The sequence below is a fragment of the Myotis daubentonii genome, chromosome 8 (genome assembly GCF_963259705.1).
Source record: "Myotis daubentonii chromosome 8, mMyoDau2.1, whole genome shotgun sequence".
NCBI lineage: Eukaryota > Metazoa > Chordata > Mammalia > Chiroptera > Vespertilionidae > Myotis > Myotis daubentonii.
In genome coordinates, this window is record NC_081847.1 from 62,919,637 (window position 1) to 62,930,492 (window position 10,856).

Genomic DNA, 10,856 nt, shown 5'->3' on the forward strand with positions numbered 1-10,856 from the left:
ACTTCTCATATCTTCTCCGTCTAGTACCCAGTGTCCGAGGATCTGTGCTCCCACAACTCATAAATGTCAAAACTTGGAAGCAACCAGATGCCCTTCAATAGGTGAATGGATTAATGAACTGTGGTACATCCAGACAATGGGATATTATTTAGCACTAAAAAGAAATAAGCAATGAAGCCATAAAACAGAAATAGAGGAAACTTAAATTAATATTTCTAAGTGAAACAAGCCAATCTGGGAAGTCTGTATATTTTTGTAGAATGATTATTGGAATGAAAGATTCAAAAGTTGAGTACCCAAAAAAATCCACAATTTAGTATCAAAAAATCACAGTACTTTTCTAAAAGCTATTATGCAAATTGGTTATGTTCCTCCAAATATAAGCCATCCTTTCACTAAAGGGTTTATTTTCTGTCATAACTATCTCCTTTATCTTGCTTTATTCTTCTTCATAGAATTTCATTTGAATATCTTTTTTATCTATACCTGCCTCCCAGCACCTAGAATGGAGCATGGCATACAACAGGTGTTCAATAAATATTGGCTCAGTAGATAAATGGATAGACAAATAAGCAGAGAAGACATATACAGACCAATAACATTTTTGGTCTTCCTCTTCAGGAAAATGAAGCATTGTATTAACTTTCCACACACACAGGTTGCCCCAAATATTCATTATATGTGCATAGATGTATCCAGACTACTCTGGAGACCTTTGCTCCCTTCTCTCTCCCAGCCTCACCCTTTGTTAGAGGCTGAAGGACTGCACAGCTTCAGAAAGTTGTGTTCAGGACATCAGGAATGGTAGCAGATGGCTGGATGCCCTCATTTTGTAGATGCTTCTTTATCTGTGCTGCTTAAAAGCATTTAACCTAACATAGGGTGAGACATGTATTATCATTTGGTTCCAGCCCAAGCTTCTACAATCCCAGATTAGTGCCCAGTCCCTTAAACTTCAGAATCACTAATCCTCAGTGACGGCTCCTCTGCACAAATTGATGTTGGGTGCTTTCAGATTTCAGTGAATTCTGCTTCATTATATCTTCTTTGGTGTTGGATGTGGTTGGCTTTTTATTTCTTTTCTTTTTTTGTCAAACTATTTAAAGATGAGTAAACTTGGAGAGGGTAAATAAGAGTGATACAGGAGACCTGAGAGAGAGCTAGGACTTATGCTGTTGACCTAGTCATCAAAAGCTGACATTGACCTATCACTGTTCTGTGACAGGTGATAGAAAACCATTGGTTGATCAGAGATTCAGTAAAATGAGGAACAGCCACTCTCCAATTCTTCTGTGAAAGAAGCTGACACGAGAAAATAATTTAAGTGCACAGAACATTATAAAAGCACAGTCCATGTTGATATCTAAGTTCACCTGTAGTGTTTTTGTCATTTCTAGCTACAACCAGAGGCCTTTCAAGCTGTAATTGTCCAATAGCTTTCCATCTGAAAGGAAATGATGTTTGTTATGCTAAGTCTTTGAGAGGTAGAATCTTTCTTAGTTTCTAAATGAATATTTTCCAGTTTAAGTAATTTGTGGGGTGGGGAGAAACGGTAGGGGGGAGGGGAGATGTCATCTTTTCCTTTTTTTCTCAGAAGGAACTGATTAGACAGAACAAATATAGGAGATCCCAAATATTGAAATCAGCAGATCTTTAAACTGCACAGAATCACATTTCTTAAAACGTAGTTCTACCTGTGTTGCTGAAAATACGGCGGAGAAATCCATCGGCTCTTGGCCCTTTTTCCATTTTTGTAATTATCGCTATCTCTTCCTCTAAGTATCTATTATGCAAATCCCACAGAGCATGGCTTTCCATCACGATCAGCTCACTGCTGCTGTACAGAGCTCCCTGGAGACCTCACTGAAAGCCTACCCAGAAAAGGCAGAAAACGCGAGCGTAGGGAGTTTGGTTAGTGTGTGTTTGCTGCAGTCTCCACTGTAGCTGTGCTCCCCTGACTTACAAAATCATCTCAAAGAAGACATCCAGGCATGGAGTATTTTGCATCTGCTTTTACAGGAACATGACCAGCCACATTTTAATGGCCCCAAAGGGAATAACATCCTTTCTCTTGGTGGCAATGTTTGCTGGGCTTGCAATTTCAAGGCAATTGATGTAAGAAAAAAGGCCCATTTCCTCTAGGAGGCAAGCAGAGGAAAGCTTGAGAGACCTTCTCAAGGAGAAGGAGAAGGTAAAATGTAAAAGTATAATCATGAAGAACTTGACCATTCACCCATCATAATTTTCACTATATATGTGAAGAGTTAAAGGTGTCAGGAAACAGAAGTACGATGTACAAGAGAGCACATGAGCTCTGATACTGAGGAACTGGTGTTGGTCAGGAGCAGGGAGCTAGAGAAGACAGGCCTCCCAGAATTACGTTTTTCAGTCAATACAGTGAGTTGAGTGGACATGGGAGAGACTCATTGCCCTCCTCCACCATCTTTCTCTAAGCGTATGGAACCTGCTAAAATACATCTAAATGCATAGCCTATCTTAGAAGATTTAGGAAGAGCATCCAGGACAAAAAGGAACCAAATTAGAGTGGTTATTAAGAGCTCCAGCAGCATGGCCCAGTGGGTATCATACTGAAATAAAGGTCTTATCAGCTGGGAGTTGAGGTTTTAACACACATACTGAGACGGCAGAGTTAGTCCTAGGGGCCATGGGAAAAAGAAGCTCTTACACATGTCAGGAATCTTAAAGTCCCATTTCTTTTGTGAACTTATGAGTAGAAAAACTCTTCCAATTTGCCTGGGGAAGAAACAAGATAATTGCCATCTACTCCGGTCCCTGGATAAATAGAGCTACCCTCAATATATCAAAATGGAGGTGTGAGGTCTGAATTTATAATTTGGATATGGTAAGAAAACCCCCAAGCTAAGAAATTAGTATAAAATTCTTTTAAAATTGTATTAATACAAAAATTTATTAGAAACACAGCAGAGGTCCATGAAAAACTATTCTAGAAGATTCAAATTATCCCATGGTGACAGAAAGAAGATCAGCGGTTATCTGAAACAGACAGGTAGGGGGATGTGGAGGAGTGAGGGAGGCATCACTTTTATAGTTTGTTGGGTTTTATTTAAGAAATCTTTGCTAAGTCAATCACAATTAACATTTCTTCTGTTTTATCCTAGGACATTGTGATCAGTGATAAATTAGTGATGTCTGCTATGGTCACAGAGCTGAAGTATTAGCACATCATTTAGGATGTGTGATATACTAACTGACCCTGGGTTGAATGTTTACATTCATTCATTCATCAAACATTTATTGGTCATGTACTGTGTGTGTAACCCCAAGTCTACCTAGATTTGGAGAGCATTTGTAGTTTAGTCTAAAGCAAAGTGGTGGCCATTAGTAACCTTCCAGTTCTCACACAAGTACCATTGGGTCCATGCGTTCCAGAGGCCTTTGTGGATTCTGGAGCAGGTGGCGCTGCCATCACGCTGCTATGCACACCTCCAGGATGGACTGTTTGTCAATTGTAAGCAGTGGGGAAGAGACAACTGGGGAGCAGAGAAAAAGGCTTAAGATTTCTTTAATTCTCAACTCCCTTAAAAGGAAAAATACAGAATGGAAAGAAATCACTAAAATCTACCTACTCTTTAAGCTAATGCCTTAGAAAGCAGCATTAAAAAAATACATGCAATCAGAACTAAACACAGTTAATTCCACCAAATGGATGGAGAAAAATGAATGTTCTCTTCAGTAAATGTGACTACATGCAGTTATCCCCCCCTTTCCCAGTCTGGACACGGAGAGCAGCCAGGGGTGCTGGCTCTTTGCTTTCCCTGGCACATTCAGGCTGAACAGTGAGCTCCATGAACCATCTACTCTAAGCTAAACCTCCGCCTGAAGGCAGATGTGTGAGGAAACTGAAGCAGAGAGATCAAATGACTTGCCCCAAATCACTCATTCCACACATACTTGTTGAGCATCATATCTGTGAGACCACACTAAAGAGGCAAATTCCAGCCTGGAATCTATCATCTTAAATATCCAATTAGAGCTTTTCCTGCTGCCTGCTCTGCCCGGGCTGCCCTCTCTGTGGATATCCAAGGCACACAGGATTTGATGTGCCCAGGAGACCTGGGTTTGTCGGACTGTAGGGCAGAGATAAGAAGCAGTGAGTCTCAGTCCCAGGTGAGGGAGAGACTCTGACATTGCTTGGATAGTGAGAAGGCAGACATGACCACAGCTTAGGAAGGACCTACTGCATTGCAAAACCCCAGATGAGGGCAAGACCTTGAGGGAACGGCCGGCTGGATACACCTAGGGGGGTTGTGCCCGGGTTCCAGTGTCCCCCAGCCTCAGCAAACCTGTTCTGGGCTGGCTTGTCATAAAAGTCTTGGCCTCCCCCATCCTATAAGAGCTCAGATAGAAGCACAGAAGGTCCTTCCCCAAAACTAGATTGCATGAGACTCCATGACCTTACAGATTCCAAGAAGGTCAGGGGAAAGAACTATAATGATGACCAAGATTAACATTTTAACAATCTCTAGGGAGTGGAAGCTTGGGAGTTCATTTACTTTGATTTTTAAAAATGAAATAATTGCTGGATTTTTGTCTGAAGGTTATGGTAGAACTAAATCCACAGGCACTATACATATTTATAGGACAAGGCTGTTATTTAGACCAGCCTTGTAGGTCATAAAATCAACTTAGCGAGTTTTGACCAGCCATTTTAGATTAAATGGAATAGAAAAGAAAAGAAAATATCCAAGTGCCATTTCAGGATTTTTTTTTTCTTAAGTTTCTGATAAGTATGGGGGTGCAGGGTAGCAGTGTTTCATATTTTGGGTCATGGTCACAAAGTTTGAAAAGCACTGAATTAGACCACATTGTCAAAAGTGAACAATTTCCCCTTCACCAGGTAGTGGCACTCCCTCTCCTAATTCTATAGGAGGACATATACAGGTTAGTGATTCTCAACCTTGGATCCTTAAAAGAAGTCATGGGGACATTACAAACTATTTTCAGTGATAATAACCAGCACTTATTAAGCACCCTGGACAAGAGGTGTATGGAGTGCATCATTTCCCTTTTCTAGGTAAGGTCACTTATACATATCTATTTAGTTGGGAAGCTACATTTTAAATCCAAGTTCTTCTGCTAAAAAAAAAAAAAAAAAAAAAAAAAAAAAGCCTTCTCCAATATACTAACACTGCATACCTCATCCTTCAAAATCCACAAAGCTTATTGAAAATAATATAAGTGCCTGCAGTAAGGCTGGCCAGCCGAAAAGAAAAGAGCAGTTCTGCAAATATTTTGTGCTATTGGCTAATCCATGTGAAAAGTCAAGTCATAGAAGACATGTGTGGAATATCGGATAAACCATATAGCAAAATAAAAACAAAGTGATCTTAAGGTTAGACAAGACTGTTTTGGTGTCTTTTCCTCAGATCTCTCAGATCCAATAAGTCACCCCGTTACCACAACAGACCAGTTAGGATTGGCTTCACTGTACCTTGCTGGTGGCCTCTCTCTGGAAGTTTCCACGGGCACAGGAGCCTGTGTTCTGTCCCCTGCTGCTTCTTCCTGTCCTGCTGCCATTCTCTGCACTGGCCTTCCTCCACTGCCCCGTTTCCTCTCCATCCAAGTACAGACCAGAGCTCCTTCCTTTCCCCTGAGCATCTGCCCCTCTTATTCTAAACACGGCATCGTGGATTTATCCGGTTTCTCTTGTCTAGCAAAAAAGGAAAGCTAAGAGTGTATGACCCATCAGTGCACAATTTTGTAGTAACCTCAGGCTCTATTTCATATCCTTTCCTTATCTTTATTTTCTCTCTCTTGTTTCAGTGCCATGCCTTCTCGCTACAGTCTTTGTATCTCCATAAACCACCTTTGGAACAAGATAGGGATAAAAATAATTTTTTTAAACTTATAAACAGAGGTAGTTTCATGTCCCAGGTTTTTCTAAGTTAATACTGTCTTTCTTCTTGGGTTAATGCAGGCTTGGTGGAACATGTCTCCAGCATGGAAAATTACTGAGTCACCTGGCTCTGTACAGTTATGTATCCATTAGAAGCCTGCTCTATTTTGACAATTTTGCATCTTTTTTTTCTCTGGATCCAGAAACAATTACGTCCAACAATTGAATAGACACTTTCAGTATGAGAGTTAACAGTCACCTGATTAATTCCAAAACAGCTTCATTCTCAGGGCTTGTTCTGTTTGTTTTAAACAATGCACCTTCAAAACTATACCAATGAGATGCCTTCATCATAGTACTTTTGTCCTCAGCTTTGAGCCAGAGGATGTTTATAAAGAACAAGGAATCTATGGTATGTGTGAAAGGAAGAGTCCCCGGGAATGAGCTCCTCAGAGTCTACTAACTATAGACCCACGGTCTTCAGTGCAGGAAACTGGACAACCTGTTCAGCCTCCTGTATTTGTGACTTCCATACAAACTGCCCCACTGCATTGCTGTTTTGTTTATGCAGGTCTGAGCCAATCTAGTAGGTAATTGATGTTAACTGCATTCCTGCTGTGTGCTAGAAAAATGGTGTTTAAATTTATATTTCTAAGCAAGAAAATCTTTTATAAAAATAAAACATTACACTGAATTTCAATCTACAAAATGGAGCTAATTGAAGTAAAGTGAGGGAGATGGGGGCGGGTAGATAGTGGGAAAGAGAAAGCATTTCTGTGACTGGACTATTCCATTCATTCATTCATTCACTCAATCATTCATTCAGCATTTACTCCCACTTGGAGATTCTCCTTCCAGAATCCTTCAGCAAACGTGTGTTCAGTGTCAATAAGTCAATGTTCCCATATAACGTGAAACGACTTTATAAAAAGCCTTCCTGTGCCAACCTGCTCTTGACCTGGGCCCATGAGGCCAGTTCAAGGCCATGGACAGTTACGCGTGTTTGCATACTGCACGTGGTTGTGGTATATAAAAATATAGATCTTGTACGGACAAAATTCAATGAATTCTGACCATTCACCAACAAATTGAAGTACGATCCATTGAGGAAGATGTACCATTTCCCACTAGCATAAAGGCCCTGAACTACACCAGTCAGTGCTCCTCCCCAGGCTTCCTTGTCCTGAGCCCTGAGTCTCAGCTGCTGTGTTACCAGGGAGACGAGGAGACCGTGTCTTCTTGAGGGAAAGATTTCAAGAGACAAAGTGTAGAACAGCAAGCAAGATTGTATTGACGGCAGCAAAAATATACTTAGGAGAGTGAAACAAGGAAGGGCATAGAAGAAGCAACAGGAGAGCCTCGGCTGGGCTGCCTTCGCAAACTGGGAAGTCAGAGAGTAGGGAGCCCTGGAGACAGGTTCAGGGGTGAGCCCGGGAGGAGCTGCCACTGCCCATTGCTTCCCTGGTTGCAAGTCTCACGGGGACCCTTAGAGGTTAGGGGATACATGCCTTTCCCCTCCCTCTCATGCCCAGGACTGCCCCCTCCCACCCATATAGTAAGATGGCACTGTTATCTGGGGAACCTGGGCCAAGCCTGGCACAACTGGACTATTAGCCTCCCTGGATCAGTCTGCATTTTAAAATATACATAGAAACACACATGAGATCCCAACACACTGCAGGGCAACTTGGGTTTTTGTTTTTTAAATATATTTTATTGATTTTTTACAGAGAGGAAGGGAGAGGGATAGAGTTAGAAACATCGATGAGAGAGAAACATCTACCAGCTGCCTCCTGCACACTCCCTACTGGGGATGTGCCCGCAACCAAGGTACATGCCCTTGACCGGAATCGAACCTGGGACCCTTCAGTCCGCAGCCGACACTCTATCCACTGAGCCAACCGGTTAGGGCCAACTTGGGTGTTTAAGAAAGTGCTTTTGAGGACACGTAAAGAGAAGGGAAGTTGCACCATATGCCACAATGGAAAACTTTCCTAAAACCCCCATTTCAATATCACTTGCCCCCAAAGTCCCGTTCCCCACTCCAGCTACTCAAATTTCCTTCCAATGCCTCCAGGCTCTTAAAACCCTTCCATACTCAGACTTCCTCCCACTGAACTGGAAACTTTCCCCTCTAATTTTCCTCTCCCTTCTCCTGTTATGGGGGGGGGGGGGGGAGCGGTTAAACATATTTTTATTGATTTCAGAGAGGAAAAAAGAGGGAGACAGAGATAGAAACATCAATGATGAGAGAGAATCATTGATCAGCTGCCTCCTGCACGGCCCCCTACTGGGGATCGAGCCCGCAACCTGGGCATGTGCCCTTGACCAGAATCAAACCTGGGGCCCTTCAGTCTGCAGGCTGATGCTCTATCCCAGGGGTCCTCAAACTACAGCCCGCGGGCCACATGCAAATACAAATATTGTATTTGTTCCCGTTTTGGTTTTTTACTTCAAAATAAGATATGTGCAGTGTGCATAGGAATTTATTCATAGTATTTTTTAAACTATAGTCCGGCCCGCCAACGGTCTGAGGGACAGTGAACTGGCCCTCTGTTTAAAAAGTTTGAGGACCCCTGCTCTATCCATTGAGCCACCGACTAGGGCTCCTGTTGCCGTTTTATTATACAAATCTCTCATTGGAACTACGCCCTTCCCCACCCACCTCCAAGAAAGGCCTGCTGTTTCCAAAAAAAAAAAAAGGTCACTTCACCTTAAGAGAGGGGATGGAGGGCTATTGATAAGAATCATAATTCAGGTGTAAATCATTTAACACTGTTCTCACTTTTATTGTTATTATCCATCTACACCTTCTTACCCCATTTGGCCTTGAGACCAATGGCATGTGTTGGAAAGATGGCTGGCAAGGTCGAAGGGGGATAGTCTGAGGCCATGAGACAGTGCACACCCAGCTGGCAGCCCTGAGCCCAAGGGGCCCTGTTCAGTGGTGGTTCTTTCCCAGCCCAGGTCTCATCACCTGCACAGAGCGACATCTGCTCCCCTCCAAGCCCATCTCACAAGGTCACCCACACCTCAGAGAAGAAGGAAGTGACCGGAGACCGGATAGGATGGACGTGCGGCAGATGAGAGCCATGGCCGGAAGCAGCCAGCCCCAGCCACTGTGTGGTGGCTGTGACTCAGCCGGCCGGCAGGCCCCCTGTGAAACACTCTAAGGCTGACCCTGTGTGGACTTGTTACTCAGCGTCGGATGTACTTGCTTGTTATCTGCCGAAAACAGGCAGTCTCCTACTACACTGCTCCTCTTAAACAATAAGCAATATTTTTCCTCCTCACAGTGCAGTTTCCCTCTGACACAACCAAAGATAAAAACATCATATGCTCCTGCCCAGAGAAGGAGGCGGGTGCCTCTGGGGTGCCTGGCACGTCTCCGTTAAAGGACCAGCCACCAAGGGAGGAAAATCTTCCAAATCACTCCTGGCCCAAGCAGTGGCATGGCACCATGAGGTTGGCACTCTGAGCTTTCCCCCAATTGCCTTCTCTCTCTCAGACTCCCTGGGAGATGAGCTGTGAGCCTCTGAGCTGGATGTGTACAGTGCAGTCTCAGCACTTGCCTGGGGAGGTGGTCCTCAGTGGAAGCTTTGTCTGCAGGGCTGGGCGAGTCAGGGCTGGCTCACGCACAAGCACCATGCAGCAGCCCCAGGGGCTAACGTGCTAAGGGAGGTGAGGAGCCATCCCTTCTCCTCCCATCTCAGTGGGGCCCACAGTTCCTGAAACCTGAGCCCATGCAGTTCATTTCACAGTGAGAGAGAAAGCTTTAAACACAAATTGTCTAGCAGCGCACAAGCAAAGACCACGAACTGGCTGCGTCTTGTCATAAACTCCGTGAGACAAAACACAGCCAGGCCCACACAGAAAGAGGTGGTGTGGCTAGCTCACACCGGAGGACCCGGGCTGGACTGGAACGACCCCTTTGGTCACATTGCTTCTCACCATTTCCTTAGCGAGTATGAACTGAATTCAGATTTCAGAGCTTGCTGTTTGTAGAATGTGTAGTGCATTGCATATAAGTAAACTCATGCGATTCTGATCCTGTAGAACAGATTCAGCCATTTTTTAAAAAATATATTTTATTGATTTTTTTTTTTTTTTACAGAGAGGAAGGGAGAGGGAGAGGGAGAGGAATAGCAAGTTAGAAACATCGATGAGAGAGAAACATCGATTCAGCTGCCTCTTGCACGCCCCCTACTGGGGATGTGCCCGCAACCCAGGTACATGCCCTTGACAGGAATCGAACCTGGGACCCTTGAGTCCACAGGCCAACGCTCTATCCGCTGAGCCAAACCAGCTAAGGCGATTCAGCCATTTTTTAAAAAAAGTATGCTATTGTCTCCAGAAAGTTTGGAGTTTATAATAATCTCAGCGGGCCCTACCTTTTAAATAGTTATTATTAATTTTATTTTGAATAGATAATACATTCGTATATTTAGATGTCAAACCTATATAGATTATCTATATTAAGAACTCATCTCTACCCTGTTCTCATTCCCCACTGACCCCAGAGATAACCATTTCTATTACTTCCTTATATAATCTTTCAGTGTTCCTTTATGCACACAAAAATGTTTTTATATGTGTTAATCTGAATAATGTCCCCCAAAGAGGTTCATGTACTAATTCCCAGAACCTGTGACCATGCTACCTTAACCTAGCAAAAGAAGCTTCGCAGATGTAATTAAGTGAAGGATCTTGAGATGGGGAGAGTATCCTAGATTATCCAGGTGAGTTCAATCTAATCACAAGGGTCCTTACAGATGAGAAGAAGGAGGGTCAAAGAGAAAAAAAGAAAGAGAGAGATTAAAAGGTACTACATTACTGGTTTTGAAGATGGGGGATGGGGCTATGAGCCAAGGAGTGCAGGCAGCCTCCAGAATCTGAAAAAGGTAAGGAAATGGATTCTCTCCATAGAGCCTCCAGAAGGAGCACAGTCGTGTTATCTATTTTAGATTTCTGACCTCCA